This window comes from Neophocaena asiaeorientalis, unplaced genomic scaffold (assembly GCF_003031525.2).
Source record: "Neophocaena asiaeorientalis asiaeorientalis breed wild unplaced genomic scaffold, Neophocaena_asiaeorientalis_V1.1 scaffold21, whole genome shotgun sequence".
NCBI lineage: Eukaryota > Metazoa > Chordata > Mammalia > Artiodactyla > Phocoenidae > Neophocaena > Neophocaena asiaeorientalis.
The window spans coordinates 1,066,324-1,084,394 of record NW_020174053.1 but is presented as its reverse complement, the minus strand read 5'-3'; the positions used below and the strand labels follow the sequence as shown (position 1 = coordinate 1,084,394).

At 39.8% G+C, this 18,071-nt stretch overlaps 1 pseudogene; it reads left to right on the top strand.

Moving 5' to 3' along the window:
• Nucleotides 1-14,236: 14,236 nt before the first annotated feature.
• LOC112405741 (non-histone chromosomal protein HMG-14 pseudogene) lies at nt 14,237-15,884 on the top strand (annotated as a pseudogene).
• The last annotated feature ends 2,187 nt before the right edge of the window (nt 15,885-18,071 follow it).

Genomic DNA, 18,071 nt, shown 5'->3' with positions numbered 1-18,071 from the left:
TTTCCCTTGCTGTTTCAATAATTTTTATTTGTCTTTAATTTTTGCCAATTTGATTACTATGTGTCTCGGCATGTTTCTCCTTGTCTTTATCCTGTATGGGACTGTCTGTGCTCCCTAGACTTGGGTAGCTATTTCCTTTCCTATGTTAAGGAAGTTTTCAACTATAATCTCTTCAAGTATTTTCTCAGGTCCTTTCTCTCTCTCTTCTCCTTCTGGGACCCCTATGATAAGAATGTTGCTGTGTTTAATGTTGTCCCAGAGGTCTCTTAGGCTGTCTTCATTTCTTTTCATTCTTTTTTCTTTATTCTCTTCCACAGCAGTGAATTCCACCATTCCCTCTTTCAGATCACTTATCCATTCTGTTGCCTCAGTTATTCTGTTATTGGTTCCTTCTAGTGCTATTTGCATTTCTCTAATGATTAATGATGTTGAGTGTTCTTTCATGTGTTTGGTGGCAATCTGTATATCTTCTTTGGAGAAATGTCTATTTAGGTCTTCTGTCCATTTTTGGATTGGGTTATTTGTTTATTTGATATTGAGCTGCATGAGCTTGTAAACTTTGGAGATTAATCCTTTGTCAGTTACTTCATTTGCAAATATTTTCTCCCATTCTGAAGACTGTCTTTTCATCTTGTTTATAGTTTCCTTTGTTGTGCAAAAGCTTTTAAGTTTCATTAGGTTCCATTTGTTTATTTTTTATAACCTGGTTTTTAACTTAACAACAGGTTGTGAACATATTTCAACATCAAGAAATATAATCTCCAGCATATGTTTTTAATGGCTGCATTGAATGCCATTATACAGAATAATTTACTTAACCAATTCCTTACTGGGAGACACTTAGACTTTTTTTAATACACAATGGACTTGTGTTGTAGGAAACTGCCTTGTAACTAAATCTCTGTGTACATCCATTTCTATTCCTTAGGATACATTCCTAGAAATTGAGTGACTATATCAAAAGACATGTTTGTTTCAAACTTTTTTTAAATAAATTTATTTATTTATATATTTTTGGCTGCGTTTGGTCTTTGTTGCGGTGTGCAGTCTTCTCATTGTGGTGGCTTCTCTTTTTGTGGAGCACAGGCTCTAGGTGTGCAGGCTTCAGTAGTTGTGGCTCTCGGGCTCAGTAATTGTGGCTTTCTGGCTCTAGAGTGCAGTCTCAGTAGTTGTGGCTCACGGGCATAGTTGCTCTGTGGCATGTGAGATCTTCCCAGACCAGGGCTTGAACCTGTGTCTGCTGCATTGCCAGGCAGATTCTTAACCACTGTGCCACCAGGGAAGTCCCTGTTTCAAACTTTTAAACTACACATTGCCAAATTGCCCTCTAAGTTTTCAGAAATGTATATTTCCTCCAAAAGGGTATAATGGGATTCTTGTAGAGAAACACTGAATCCCCTAGAATGCTTTCCCTGGCTCATCTACTTGCCTGTGGATTGGCTTGGCCAGCCCATCCTTTTAATGACTCCAACCAAACAGCTGCAGCTCAGTTCTTGGTCACCTCTATTTGCCTTTCTATTTCTTTCTTTCTTTTTTTCTCTTCTTTGTTCCTTTCTCTCCTTCCTTCCTTTCTTCCTTCCTTTCTTCTTTTCTCTCTCTCTCCCAAGATTTCACTTATACTCAAATGGTTTCACACATATTCTGCATATTCTGGGATGTATTTCATGAACAAACTCAATGTGCTGATATCTCTTTTACCTAGATCCTGACTCTTGCCCTCTCTGAAAAGAAGTCCCACAATCTCATTAAAAACAATATAAATTCTCATCTTTCAGTATACCAGTGAAGAGAAACATTTAATATCCAAGTTAGGAAAATGAAATTCCTCCTCTTTATAGGAACTGGAAGAAACCTTTCCATTAGGGCCAGGGGTGGTTACCTTATATGATCAATACCTTTCCTTTTTGGTTCAGCATTGAAGGAGGCTTTGCAGGCTTTGCAGGAAATATTTATATTTCCTCTCAGAATGTAGAAAAATTCCTTTGTTCATCATATAACTTAGCACTTACGCTGCTAAATCCTTTGCCTATGAATGTTGATTAATCCTCATAACAATACCTCAAAAGTATGTATTATTTTTTTAACAATGGTTAAATTTTATTTAATACATGTTATATGTATTAGATCCCATTTTATATTTTTATGTAAATTTTCACATTTAATCTTCAGAACAACTCTACGAAATAGATAGCATTATTTAACCTATTTTTTAGATGTGGAAATTAATACCTAGAGGGGTTCAGTAAGTTGCCAATTATCAGAGGTTATTTATTTTAATTTTTTTAACATCTTTATTGGAGTATAATTGCTTTACAATGGTGTGTTAGTTTCTTTTGTATCATAAAGTAATCAGCTATATGTATACATATATCCCCATATCTCCTCCCTCAAAAGTACATATTATTTTTTATCATTATTATTGTATTTCTTTGCGGTACGCAGGCCTCTCACTGTTGTGGCCTCTCCTGTTGTGGAGCACAGACTCTGGACGTGCAGGCTCAGCGGCCATGGCTCACGGGCCCAGCCACTCCACAGCATGTGGGATCTTCCTGGATCAGGGCACGAACCCGTGTCCCCTGCGTAGGCAGGCGGACTCTCAACCACTGCGCCACCAGGGAAGCCCAAAAGTATGTATTATTGTCTCATTTTACATATGAAGAAAATGAGGCTTAGAATGTTTCATTCATCCACTCTGTAAATATCTGCTGAGGGTCTACCATTGACTTCAACAACATGGGAGTTGCCAGTGGTCTTAATAAGAGCCCTTTCGTTGGAGCAAAAATTTGATTGGTGTGAATTCAAAAAAGAACAGAAAAAATTATTTGGAAATAGTGACTATTGCACAGGCCAGTATTTTAAGGAGTTTTGTGTAAAGGTAAAAACAGAAATGGGGCTATACCTATAGAGGAAACTGGGAGGTCAAAAGAGGGTTTTTTTTAGTAAGATGGGATAACAGCATCCTGGAATTTCCTTAGCTGAGAGTGGAGAGGTTTTATCCATAGTAGCAGAAATCAGATATAGGAAGATGGGTGGGTGTGGAGGTGGGAATTTGTGGTGCATTTCTTCTGATTCCTTCATTTTCTCAGGAAAGTAGGAAGGAAGGCCAGTAACTGAGAGAAAAGATCAGTGAGGATGTTTGAAGAGTGTAGAAAAAGCATGAGATAGTCGGGAAAGTAGACCATGAATGGACCAGGGAAGTATGGTCCAGTTGAAAGTGGTAGTCATAAATTTAATGAGGTTAGTCAGTAAGAAGATGTGTTTTTCTCCAATAATATCTAACTGTATAGATGCAGGTGAGGAGAAGGCAAAGAAGTGAATATAACTACATTTGTGGTTTAGCCAAACAAGTATGTTAAAGCAAGAGAGGGACAGGAAATGAGGGATATTTGCAAGGGAATAATGACTGAATGACCATGGAATTTTAAGAAGGATAATGAGTGAGAAGAGGCCATGAAAATGATGAGGGATGGTGAAACACTTGTAGATCAACAGACGGGAGGCCCTGATGAGGGGTCAAAGTGCTAATGGAGTTGAAATATTGATGGAGGCAGCATATTGGAAGGGTAGAAGATGGTGGTCAGAGTGGGAGAGTCGAAACTGGAAAATGGAAGTAAATTATGTTCCCAAGATCACACAATAGTATGCTGCAAATTCAGGATTTGAACCAAGTCTCTCTTCTCCCAGAGCCCACCCAGCAGTACCCTGAGGGCAGAGTGAGAGTTGCATTAGCTCAGAGAGTCACATTGGCTTTTGTGGTATCTTTCATGCAAATGAGAAGCCAGAGCTTTCTAAGGGCAACTATTTATAGCACCTCACAGGCCTGCCATGCAACTTTCTCCTCGCTTTCTCCTCCCCTCCACTTCTTACAGAAATACCAACTGGTTAACGGGCTCTTGGCTGGTTCCATGGTGAACATATGTTTGCTGATGACAGGAAACAGACAAGGCCAGCTAATGTGAAAATATGGGGGTCCCTTATGAATTGGGAGTTTAAATACCAGTTTCTGGTGTTTGTGCCTGTGTCATTTTCTCCATGAAACTGATCCTTATCTTTCCAGCTCCATATCTCCCCTGGGGGTGCTTGGTAAGGGCACCCACCCTCTTCAGATATTAACCATCCTCTAACAGCAAAACCGTGACGGGTTTCACGTGGTGTCAGATGTTGGGCAGAGTTAAACACAAATCAGATACCAAGGCACATTGAGATCCTGAGGCAGACTGACGGCAGCCCAGGAATGCAGAGATTGAGGCCCGGTTTCCTATGTGAATGCCGACATATGAAGGTTAACTCTAAACTTCCTGACTGTTGTCTGATCACAGCAGGGTGTCATGTATTCTCCCTCTAACACTCTCTCTCTCTCTCATTCTCTCTCACACACAAATGCATGCATACACCAGAAAACCTGGAGGAGTGTGCTCAGGCTTTTTGAAAGCTGTGTGTCTGGAGGCCACATACCGTGAATTTCAAAAGTAGTGAAAAAGGTATAATCTCTAAATATACATATACCCACTCTTTCAGATTCTTTTCCCATATAGGTTATTACAGAATATTGATAAGAGTTCCCTGTGCTACACAGTAGGTCCTTATTAGTTATCTATTTTATATATAGTAGTACGTATGAGTCAATCCCAATCTCCCAGTTTATCCCTCTCCTCCCCTTTCCCCCTGTTAACCATAAGTTTGTTTTCTACATCTGTGACTCAATTTCTGTTTTCACTTTGCTGTACAGCAGAAACTACCACAACATTTTAAATCAACTATACCCCAATAAAAATTTAAAAATAAAAATATGAACACTGTAAAAAATATGTATATATAATCTCTAGTCCTCAGAGATGACAATAATCATTTAGATGAGAATGATCAAAGAAACAACAGGATTTACTGCTATTGTGAATTTGGGATATTTCGGAGTTGTGGCCTTTCAAATGATCCCATAATCTGGCAAAGGCTCCCTCTCTCCCCTGGGGGTCTCAGAGAAGAAGGCCTGTGTCTGCCACAGCCTCCCCGGTGTGGGTGTGCCCTCAGTGAGAGATGCAGCTTCCCCCTCGAGGACGTAGAGAAGCTTGGCTTCTGTCTAAGAGGAATTGTATACCTCATTTATTTCATAGAAAAACATGACTCAAGCAGAGATGCTGGATTTATCTCTAGAAACGGAGGAGCAGAAAGAATAGTGCTGGTGTGTGTGTGCGCATGCGCACGTTGTGGGGTGGGGAGAGCAGGGAGCCAGGGTCCCGCGGGGGAGATTCCTGAGAATTAGATGTGACTGACAGTGATAATGAAATAGAATATAAGGGTGGGGTTGGCAGGGAGTTCTAGAAACATCTAATCCAGTCTTTTCATTTATAAGGGGGAAAAACCGAGTTTGTAGAACGGAAGTGATTTGCCCACGTTTAAGGCTTTTGGCCCGATAGTGACATTTTATCTTTAGGAGCAATCCAGCCAAGATAAGTCAAGGAGAGGGCTGGCCCCAGGGGAAATTATAGTTCATAATAAGAATCTGACAATAATAATAATTTATCGAGCAACCTATACCCTTGGTACTATACTTAGGTGCTTTATATACATATTCATATCATTTAACCCTCTCAATAACCATATGAAGAAGGAAATGTTTTTTCATTTTATAAGTGAGAAAACTGAGGCTCTGAAGTGTAAGTCACGTGCTTCAGCACATCCTGCTAAGAGATGGCAAGATGGGATTTGAACCAGGTCTGTCTAGTCCCAGAACCAAACTCCTGTTTCCCACCTCCCTCGTTCCTGTTCTTTTGCTGTTTTTCATTATTCTGGGTCATAATCTTTTTTCCTCTCCATGCTAGCTTGAATCTCCTCCCACAATATCACAGCCAGACCCAGCCTTTGGATGGCAAGTCATACACCAGAAGCTTTCAATCTCTTCTCTACCTTCCCCCAAAACTCTGTGTCTGTGTTCTCTCTCTCTCTCTCTCTCTCTCTCTCTACCCACCCCCCTTTCTCATACATATGTACATACACACACACACACACACACACACACTTCTTTGAATTAGAATAAAACTTCAAATACCCCTACCCAATACTTTAGTTATGATAAGATTTCTCTCTACACCATCTTTTTTAAAAAAAATTATTTATTTATTTTTGGCTGCGTTGGGTCTTCGTTGCTGCGTGCGGGCTTTCTCTAGTTGTGGCGAGCGGGGCCTACTCACATAATGTGGTGCGTGGGCTTCTCATTGTGGTGGATTCTCTTGTTGTGGAGCACGGGCTCTAGGTGCATAGGCTTCAGTAGTTGTGGCACACAGGCTCAGTAGTTGTGGCACACGGGCTTAGTTGATCCACGGCATGTGGGATCTTCCCGGACCAGAGCTTGAACCCACGTCCGCTGCAATGGCAGGCAGATTCTTAACCACTGCGCCACCAGGGAATTCTGTCTCTATACCATCTTGAGGAATCCTACCTCTGTCTGAAACCCTCAGCGACAGAAAGACTATGAAGTGCCCACACCATATTTGAGTAACTCTGATGTCTAGAAAGTGATTCTTTGCAGAGAGTCTTCATATAATGTCTGTTTTTTAGTTTTGATCCCTTTTTCTAGAGTTGAGTTTCATCCCTCTTCTACATTACATTCCTTCTAATACTACATACCACCATACCTCTAATGACCAGCCTATAGCCTGGCATTTGATAGCTTCTTACAAAAGGCTTTTGGATAAACTTCTCAGTGGTGCCACCAAGGGGGTAGTTGGGGGTCTTAAACTCTCCCATAAGCTCTATCAACTCTCCTCTCCAAGTCACTCCAAATAAGTTTTTTAAAATGTGAGCTTGTTATGTATTGATAAATACAGCTTCAAAGCAAATTCCCTTAATTAATACCACCTCACCTAGACTGTCATACCAAAGACCCCCATATATAGAATCCTAGAACTGGCACCATCCCTTTTATGGGTGTTCCTTCCTTCTTGCTAAAAAGTGTTGGTGGGTTTGAGATAATACATACCAATGCACTGAAGTGCTTAATCTGGCTCTTAATAGCTCTATGACATCTTGAGCCTATTTCTTAACCTCACTAGAGCCTCCTTCTTCTCATCTGTAAAAGGGAATAAGAATATCTACATCCTATTGTAGTTTTGATGATTTGCTATAATGTATGTATGTAGCACTCAATAAATAAGCAGTCATAAGAAGTATCCATACTATACAATACAGGTTCAGTGGTAATTTGGCATTATCTCTCAAGGAACATATTGTCATTTTAACAGGGACCTATGGTGTTCACAATGATTTCCTTAGATAATGACTCTAACTAAGGCCATTATAGTCATAATGATAGTCAGTGGAAATGATGGCTTTGGTTATGGTTCTTAGGGACAGCTCTCCTTTTACACTACATTGGGACTGACCACCACCCCTGGAATTTTCTATGAACCTCAGAGTCACAACCAGTGTGGTCTACATAATGGCGAGCTGCTCCTCCACAGAGGCTACCAGCTTTGTATCTTCCTGGGCAATGAGTGATACTCCCATCAGGAAGCCTGTCCCAGTATATCCACAGCAGCTTTATCAAAAGGAGACCCCTCCACACTGGGCTAAGCAGAAAGAAGAGTTTACACAGGAAGCATCCTTTTCTTATATGTGCACAGCATCCTTATTCTAGAGGTTCTTGTTCAGTGACGTACAAAACCAGCATGCCCTGAATCAGGTGGCAGGGTGGAGGGAGATATGTAACTTGAGAAATTTGTTGTGGAGATTCTGATATCACAGCTGCCTACACATAACCCCTCCCCCCACACACAGTGGCACTCTCATCTTCCACACCCACTTGAGAATCACTGTCTCAGTTGCTTTGCATAGTACCTTTCTAAATGTACATACTCTTGTTGAGTAATTATCCAAAATAATCATCAACCATTTTATCAATGTGGATTGACTTTTTAGGGTTCTTGCTGAGTAATTGAATCTGAATGTAATGATTATGTATTTAAATAATTTTCTGTACTTTCTAGTTTAAATCCACTAAGATCACATTAGGAAGGATTCCCCAAAGAGAAAATCAATTTAGCAAAAACCTTCAAAGCAGAGGGCCAATACCCAGCATTATGGCTACTCAGGGCTTGAAGTGGAATTAGGCCTAACCTCATTTGTCACCCCATCAAGACTGCTCCTAACTCAGGAAGACATACTGGACTTTAAAAATGCCTTCTTAGACACCTAATATTCAAGGAATTGGCTCTTTCCCATCCCATCTTACCTGTTTATATATCTCATTATCTCCAGAAGATCCTTTTATTAGTCCCCATCCCAGTTCCAATTGATAAGCTGAGACAAAGAGACAGGGAAAGAGGGAAGGAGAGTAGGAAGGGAGGAGGGAAGGAAGGGAGCAAGAAAGGAATGAAAAGGTGGAGAGAATATGCAGTTGTTGAGCACTTAGTATCTGCTAAGCAGCAGAAATGAGTCATAGGACTCAGCAAACATCTTCTATGAGAAACCAGATACTGCTCAAGTGTTGATGATGTTGTCCTTACCCTTCAGGAGATTATGTCAGTTTCTGTTGGGAAACTGAGTGCCACCAGCTGTCATACCAGCAGGATTAGATCAATTAGTGATTGAAACTCCATGTAAATAATTACATAATTTATAATTTTGTGCTGTTCTAGTTCAAAGTTACTGTAAACACATCGCAGAGCTTGAGGTGGATTCTCACCAAAGGAAACATCAATATGACTAAAGCTGTCACATGCACTAGGCTCATGTTTGAGTCACATCCAATTCTCATATGACTCACCATTGTTAGCAATAAACCACGAATGTGACCTACTCACATCTGGGTTCTGACCATTGGCTAACTATGGAAAGTGCTTACATGTCCTGCTCTGGAATAAATGAGAATAAGGGGACCAAAGCCCAGGTAGACTTCAAAAGACACTCTATACTCACAACTCTCTTGCTTTGGGAGGTTTGATTGAGCCAACTTTTTTACCTGGCAGGGAGCAAAAGCTAATTTGGGGAACTTTTGGAGTTGGTTCAAAGGATGAGCAGTTCTCAAGAGGAAGAGAAATTCTGTGTTGCTGGTTAGCAAATATCAAGTGCCCCATCTGTTCTGTGAGACAAAATCGTCACTGTACCCATCATTTTGTGTTAGCCTCCGAAGCATGATATGGCTGCTGCTGCTGCTGCCGCCCTGCACATATCCTCTTGGGCCTTTCATTTTGGTGCCTATGGCACTAGTTTTCAATTTTTGGCATCTGCTTCTCTTTGCCTGAGGGTTTTCTCTGACCTCCAGGCATGATCTGCCCATAGGAATGGCAAATTGGGAAATGCTGAGGATTCACTGCTTCTGGAACCAACCATCAATCAATAACTGATGGGAATGACTGGTCTCTTGCCTCTTGGGTGGGGTAACTCCAACACTCATACTTCACACTGTCTTCCAGACACAAGAATGATTAAACTCCTTCCCACAGCAGTTACCTAATTGATAAGGCATTCTTTATTGGTTACCTTATCTTCAAATCACTTCCCCACTATACTGCCACTGTTTCTTGGGATCACCTCCCAAATAAATTGCTCACACTTAAGTCCTTATCTCCAGGTCTACTTCTGAAGGATCCCAGACTAAGTCACAGGTCATCTTTTCTCACCACAGTTTTTTTTTTATCACCTTGGTAGAACCAGAAGCTTAAATAATCGAAGTTCTCTTTATCCTTGATTATAAACTAGTGTTGAAAATCCAAACACCCACAGAGATGAGGCAAGTTACATAAACAGGAGGAGAGCTGGGTAGAAATTATGCTAACCAGATGGTACATACTCCATCTCAAACGGCCAGCTGCTCTTCAGCCCCAGCCAATTGTTGCCATGTGGAAAAGTAGGCCCAATGTGGCCACATCAAGTTTTTCATGAGATTCCAGAAATCCATATTTTTGTGTAGAATCTCTTTATATGTAAATGTTGGCCACAAATTCAGATGCTTTCATAACATTGGACTAGCCAAATAAAACACATCTGTGAGCTATATTTGACCCAGGGACCACCAGTTTTCAATCACTATTGTAGAAATACAGCCTTTAGCTGGAAATTCATAGTTAACATTTAAAGTAACAAGAGCTGCTGCTCTTAAAATGGATTTTCACAACCATTGTCACATTTCTTCTAATAGGTCTTATTCTCACCCCATCCCTTCATGGCTGCATCCAGCATTGCATATCTGCTCAAAAAACAAAAGAGACCCAAGTGGAAGGAGAAAGCTAATTATGGACTTGGCATCTGATTGTGGTCTGGCTTAATATGACATTCTCAGAGCCAACTGGAAAGGAAACCACCACCCAAATCCATCACGACATGTGCTATCACAGTAAGTTTAAATTGGGTGGAAACGTTGTGAGTTTAATAAAGTAGAACTGCTGAGATGTACATATATATCTGGGTTTAGTTGATAGCTCTTTCAAGGGCATTGTGATGTCAAATATGTTTGGCAGGTTCAATTCTCTTAACACCACATTTGCACTGTTCTTAAGACAGGGGATGATTGAAAGCATATGTGCTAACAGTAACTATGCATGATGTGTGAAATTAATGAAAATGTAGAGGTTTCACTCTGACTTTCATGGTCTTAAGCTAAGCTAACCCTTTCTAGCTGTGTGGGGAAGAGGAGCAGAGGGTTTCATCATTTTTCCTTCCTTTTCTTCTTCTTTTTTTAATTTCAGGAAACAACTTGAGGCTTTTAGCTTTCCTTTTATTTTGACATTTAGGAACCAAAGTGCATAAATAATAAGAGCTGGGACCCTGGAATCCCATCTCCTCCAGTAAGAAAAATCAGTATCCAGTGGTGCTTTTAGTTCTATGTGTCAACTAGTCACCAAATGAGAAAATGGAAAACAATGACATGCTACTGATTTAAGAGAAAATAACTTTATTTTGAGAAAAAAAGACTGTTATTAAAATAATTGAGGGCTTCCCTGGTGGCGCAGTGGTTGAGAGTCTGCCTGCAGATGCAGGGGACACGGGTTCGTGCCCCGGTCCGGGAAGATCCCACATGCCGCGGAGCGGCTGGGCCTGTGAGCCATGGCTGCTGAGCCTGCACATCTGGAGCCAGTGCTCCACAACGGGAGGGGCCACAACAGTGAGAGGCCCGCATACCGCAAAAAAAAAAAAATAAATAATTGAGCAGTACTCTCCAAAAGTGTCAGTCAACAAAGAGTAGGAAAGACTGAGGGACTGTCACTGATTGGAGAATACTAAGGAGACAAGACAACTAATGTAATGTGAGATCCTGGATGAGATCATGGAATTAGAAATTGATCTTAATGAAGAAAGCTGGTGAACTTTTATTAAAGTCTAGTTTAGTTATTAGTATTGTACTGAGACTAATAACTTAATTTCGATAATTGTACTATGGTTATATAAGACTTTAATGTAAGAAGAAGCTGAGTGAAGGATATATTGGAACTCTGTGTATTATTTTGGTACTTCTCCTATTAATCTAAAACTGTCTTAAGGAGATCAACCATGAAGGCAGAGTAAAAGGACATGGCACTCACCTTCCCCTTACAAAGACATAAAAAATACATCTACGAGTGGAGTAATTCTCACTGAAAACAAACTGGAAACTGGAAGAGGGGCTCCTGTACAACAAAGGCTGTAAGAAAGATACACATATAATCGGGTAGGAAGGAGAAAGAATGATCAGGTCAGGACCTGTGTCCCTGGGAGGGGATTCAGAGGAAAAGGGAGCTTACCTGGGCAGACACCTATGCTGGGGAGTAAGTGGTGAGAGCCACAGATTGGGTTCCCCAGCCCTGGGGTGTTATGTGGTGGAAGATGAGCCTGCCTGGCTGGTTGGAGGGCTTCTGGGAGTAACAGGAGGGCTGTGAGAAGACTGGATACCACTTGTGAGGAGCATGCATGTGCTGGCCCACCCGCCAAGGCAGGGCAGTGAGAGGTCTGCTCTAGCAGATGGCAGATTTCCTGTGACCACCTCAGTGTGCACCCCAGCCCTAGCCAAGCGAATGCTCCAGCCCCGCTTACTTCATGTCACAGTGTAGCACTGGACCTGGGGTGGCCATGACTAGGGGGAAAACTAGACTCTGGTTGCAGAGATTACGAGTCCTCAGGAAGAGCCTGGGTGGGGCAGTGGTCCTTGTTGGCACTTACTCAAACAGCACATCAGAAACAGCCCAGATCTCTGATGGAGCCTGCTCCACCACAGCTCAACCCCCAGTACACATTGAGAGTCCAAGCAGCCCTGACTGCCCTGCAGTGTGACTCCATAATAGGGCAGGGGAGGTGGGGGAGTGATTGGCTGTGAGGGACAAAGGAGACTTGCACAGGAGTCTGCATCTGAGCAGAGCAAGGGAAACAATTGCTGGCACCTGCACAGGCAGTGCATTGGAAACAGCTAAGACCTCTGTGGCTGACACAAGCTGAGAGCCTGCACAGGGCACACTTGCTTCAACACTCCCCCCACTGCTGAAGCAAGGGTCCTGGTTCAGGGAGAGGGGAAAGCACACACTTAAAGGGAACAGAGCCATCTGGGGCCCAACCCTCAGAGCTGCTACTCCAGCAACTTGGAAATCAGACCCCCACCCCTGATAAGGCAATTATGGCCGCTGATCAGAGGGAAGTCCCATCCCATACCCAGCTCCAGCAGTAACCCCTCCATCTCAGGCCCAGTCTCTACCCAAGTGATAGCTGTCAGCACACTCTGAGGAAAAACATGAGTTGCATCCATGTCAAATCCAGCTCTCCTACCAAAGGCATTGGGCACACGCAGCCTGTGTAGGAATGCTCCCACAAAAGAACAACACTTTAAGAGCATAATAGGTAAATTTTCCCCCTAAATTCACAGAGGCAGAGAAGGTTAAGCAAAATGAAAAGGCAGAGGAACTAGTCTCAATTGAAAAAGCAAGAGAAGAACCCTGAAAAAATAAATATGAAATAGAAAAAAACAACTTACCAGATAAAGAATTCAAAACATTGTTAATAAAATGTTAACTGAATTAGAGAAAAGAATAGATGTACACAGTGAGTATTTTAATGAGGAACTAGAAAATATAAAAACGACCCAATCAGATATGAAGAATTCAATATCTAAGATAAAAACACATTAGAAGGAATGAATAGCAGACTGGCATGTTACAGAAGAATGTATAAGTGATCTGGAAGATAGAATAATGGAAATCACCCAATCAGAAAAACAAAAGCAAATTTTAAAAAAGAAAACAATTTAAAAGATATTTGGGATAACATGAAGTGTATCAATGTTCACATTATAGGAGTCCCAGGAGGAGAAGAGAGAGGGAAGGGGACCAAAAATGTACTTGAGGGTGGGCTTCCCTTGTGGCGCAGTGGTTGAGAGTCCACCTGCCGATGCAGGGGACAAGGGTTCATGCCCCGGTCTGGGAGGATCCCACATGCCACGGTGGCTGGGCCCATGAGCCATGGACCCTGAGCCTGCACATCCAGAGCCTGTGCTATGCAACAGGAGAGGCCATAACAGTGAGAGGCCCGCGTAGCACCAAATAAAATAAAAGTACTTGAGGAAATTGTGGCTGAAAACTAGACAAACCTGAAAAAGGAAACAGATATCTAGGTAAAAGAAGCACAGAGGGTCCCAAACAAGATGAGTCCAAACAAACACACACCAAGACATATCACAACTAAAATGGCAAAAGTTAAAGATACACAGAGAATTCTAAAGCCAGCAAGATGAAAATGAAGAGTCATATACAAGGGAATCCCCATAGGCTATCAACTGACTTCTCTGTAGAAACTTTGTAGGCCAGAGGGAGTGGTATGATATAACTAAAGTGTGGAAAGGGAAAAACCTGCATCCTAGGATACTCTACCCAGCAAGACTATCATTTAGAATAGCAGGAGAGATAAAGGATTCTCAGACAAGCAAAAACTAAAAGACTTCATCAATACTAAACCTACCCTGAAATAAATGTTAAAAAGTCTTCTCTAAGTGGAAAAGAAGTCAGAATCTATAGGAAAGGGAAAGTCCCACTGGAAAAAGCAAATATATAGTATGGACTGAGGATCAACCACTTAAGTAAGCCAGTATGATAATTAAGAAACAAAAAAATTATAAAAACAACTATAACTATAGTAAAAAGTTAAGAGATAAACATGAAGATTAAAATATGACATCAAAAATACAAAATGTGTGAGAGGCAAGTAAAAAATGTAGATCTTTTAGAATCTGTTTAAACTGAAATGGCTACCAGTATAAAACAAGTAGATATAGTTGTAAGTCAAGATGTATGGGCGCCATGGTAACAGCAAATCAAAAATCTACATGAGATACACAAAACCTAAAAGGAAAGGAACACAAGCATACTACTAAAGAAAATCACCAAACCACAAGGGAAGGAATAAAAAGTAAAAGATATGAACAGAGAACTACAAGAAAAGAAAGAAAACAAGTGATAAAATGGCAATAAGTACATACTTATTAATAATTATTTTAAATGTCACTGGACTAAATGCTTCAGTCAAAAGACATAGGGTGGGATTGGATTAGAAAACCAAGATTCTGCTATATACTGTCTACAAGAGACACACTTCAGAGCTAAAGACACAAACAGAATGAAAGTGAGGGGATAGAAAAAGATATTTCATGAAAATGGAAATGACAAGAAAGTAGAGGGTACCAATACTCATACCAGGCAAAATAGGCTTTAAAACAAAGGCTATAACAAGAGGCAAAGAAGGATATTTTATAATGATAAAAGGATCAATATAATAAGAATATATTATATTTGCTAACATATATGCACCCAATACGGGAGCACCTAAATATATAAAGCAAATACAAACAGACATAAAGGGAGAAATTGACAGTAATACAATAATAGTAGGGGACTTTAACACCACACTGACATCAATGAACAGATCATACAAACAGAAAATCATTAAGGCAACAGTGGTTTCAAATGACAAAAGAGACCAGTTGAACTTAGTAGATATCTATAGGACATTCCATCCAAAGACAGCAGAATACACAATCTTTTCAAATGTACATAGAATGTTATGCAGGATACATCATGTGCTCAGCCACAAAATAATTCTCAACAAGTTTAAGAGGATAGAAATTATATCAAACATTTTTTTCTGACCTCAATGGTATGAAACTAGAAATCAATTACAGAAAGAAAAAATGGAGAAAGAACAAACGTGTGCTACTAAACATGCTACTAAAAAACATGCTACTAAAACACCAATGGGTCAATAAAGGAATCAAAGAGAAAATCAGAAAGTATCTCAAGACAAATGAAAATGGAAACACAATACTCTAAAATTTATGGGATGCAGCAAAAGCAGTTCTAAGATGGAAGTTTATAGCAATACAGCCTTCCTAAAAATCAAGAAAATCTCAAACAAACAGCCTAACGTACCACCTAAAAAAATTAGGAAAAAAAGAGCAAAGCCATAAATCAGCAGAAGGGAGGAAATAATAAAGATTATAGAGGAAATAAATAAAATAGAGATTAAAAAAACAATAGAGGGTAGGAGGAGTGGCAGCGGCCAGGCAGCTCCGTTTTGCAAAGGCTCTCAGCGTGCAACAGCCCACAGGCACCTGGCACGTGCCTGCCCCACCACCTTCCTGCCCAAGAGGAAGGTCAGCTCCTCCAAGGGGGTGGTGAAGGAGGAGCCCAAGAGGGGATTGGTGAGGTTGTCAGATAAACCGGCTCCTGTAAAAGTGGAAACAAAGCCAAAAAGGCAGCAGGAAAAAATCTTCAGACAAAAAAGTGCAAACAAAAGGGAAAAGGGGAGCAAAGGGAAAACAGGCTGAAGTGACTAACCAAGAGACTGAAGAAGACTTACCTGCAGAAAATGGAGAAACTAAAAACGAAGAGAGCCCAGCTTCTGATGAAGCAGGAAAGAAAGAAGCCAAGTCTGATTAATATCACACACCCACTCCTATCAATGATCCCTGTCTCCCTTCTTGTACAATCCAGAGGAATATTTTTATCAACTATTTTGTAAATGCAAGTTTTTTAGTAGCTCTAGAAACATTTTAAAAAAGGAGAGAATCCCACCTCATCCCATTTTTTAAGTGTAAATCCTTTTTTTAAAGAGGTGAAATCATTTGCTGGTTGTTTATTTTTTGGTACAATCAGAAAATAGTGGAATATTGAATATGGGAGGCTTTGACTGTCTTGGGTGTCAGCTTAACATTCCACAGATGGAGGGTAGCTTTTATATCCTATAATACAAAGCATATTAAATGGCAGTTTGGAGTCAGTTATGCATTTAATGTCTTAAACACTTTAAATTACTTCTCTTCCCATGTTGTTTTTGGTAGGATTGTTTCCTAAAGCAAACCACTCACCCCTTGATCTTGGCTCTCCTGGGCAGAATTTTGTGCACTCTGTAACATCTTTGGTCATGGTAGTCCAGTTCTTCTAGTAACCGTTAATGTGCTGTGAACGATTGACAATTTGAGTATGTAGTGTACATGATATTAAATTGTGAATTAGTGGGACTTACAATGTAACAGCATACCAATATTTGAAGATATTGGTACTTGATATCCTGTGAAGGAAAATTTGCTTCCAAATTTTAAACTGGAAAGTCACTGGAATAACTGTTCAGAAAAGAATCACGACTACATGATTTTTTAGATTTTTGGTATGTATGTTGAGAATTGTGTACAAATTGAAATGTCTGTGTACTCATCCTCAAAAGAACCAATAAAATCTCAATTATGAAAGAATTTCTTGAAGCACACACAAAAAAAAATTAGAAAAGATCAATGAAACCAAGGGCTGTATTTTGAAAAGATAAACAAAATTGATAAACTTTTAGGCAGGCTCAACAAGAAGAAACGAGAGAGGACCCAAATAAACAAAATAAAAAATGAAAGAAGAGAAATAACAACCAATATCACATAAATACAAAAAATCATAATGGAATACTACAAATAGTTATATGACAACAAATTGGACAACCTAGAGGAAATGGACAAATTTCTAGAAATATACAACCTGCCAAGACTGAATCAGGAAGAAACAGATAATTTGAACAGACAAATCACTAGTAGTGAAATTGAATTTGTAATAAAACAAAACAAAACAAAACAAAACTCCCAGCAAAAAAAGTTCAGAACCAGAGAGCTTCACAGGGGAATTATACCAAACATATAGAGAAGAGCTAATTCTTACCCTTCTCGAACTATTCCAAAAAATTGACAGGATGGAACACTCCCAGATTTATTCTAAAAGGCCACAATTATCCTGATACCAAATACAAACAAAGACACTACAAAAAAGAGAGAACATTACAGGCCAATGTCTTTGATAAATATACGCAAAAATTCTCCACAAAATATTCATAAAGTGAATTCAACAAAATGTAAAAAGGATTATACACCACGGTCAAGTTGGATTTATTCCAGGGACACAGGAATGTTCGATATTTGTATATCAATAAATGTGATACACCACATTAACAAAAGAAAGGATAAAAATCACATGGTCATCTCAATAGACACAGAAAAAGCATTTGACAAAATTCAACATCAATTCATGATAAAAAGGGCGTATTGGGGGAACATCTCAACATAATAAAGGCCATTTATGACAAACCCACAGCTAACATCATCATCAATGGTGAAAAGTTGAAAGTCTTTCCTTTAAATTTACAAACAAGACAAGGATACCCACTCTCTCCACTTCTATTTAACATAGTATTAGAAGTCTTGGCCACAGCAATCAGACAAGAAAAAGAAAAGGTATCCAAATTGGAAGGGAAGAAGTAAAACTGCCACTATTTGCAGATGATGAGATACTCTATGTAGAAAACCCTGAAGTCTCCACCAAAAAACTATTAGAACTAGTAAATGAATTTAGCAAAATTGTGGAATACAATATTAATATACAGGCATCTGTTGCTTTTCTATACACTATTAATAAACTATCAGAAAGAAAGTAAAAAAGATTCCATTTAAAAATCACATGAAAAACATAAAGTACCAAGGAAAAAAAGTTAAGCAAGGAGGTGAAAGACCTATATTCTGAAAACTATAAGACATTGATTAAGGAAATTGAAGATTATAAAGAAATGGAAAGATATCCTGTGCTCTTGGATTG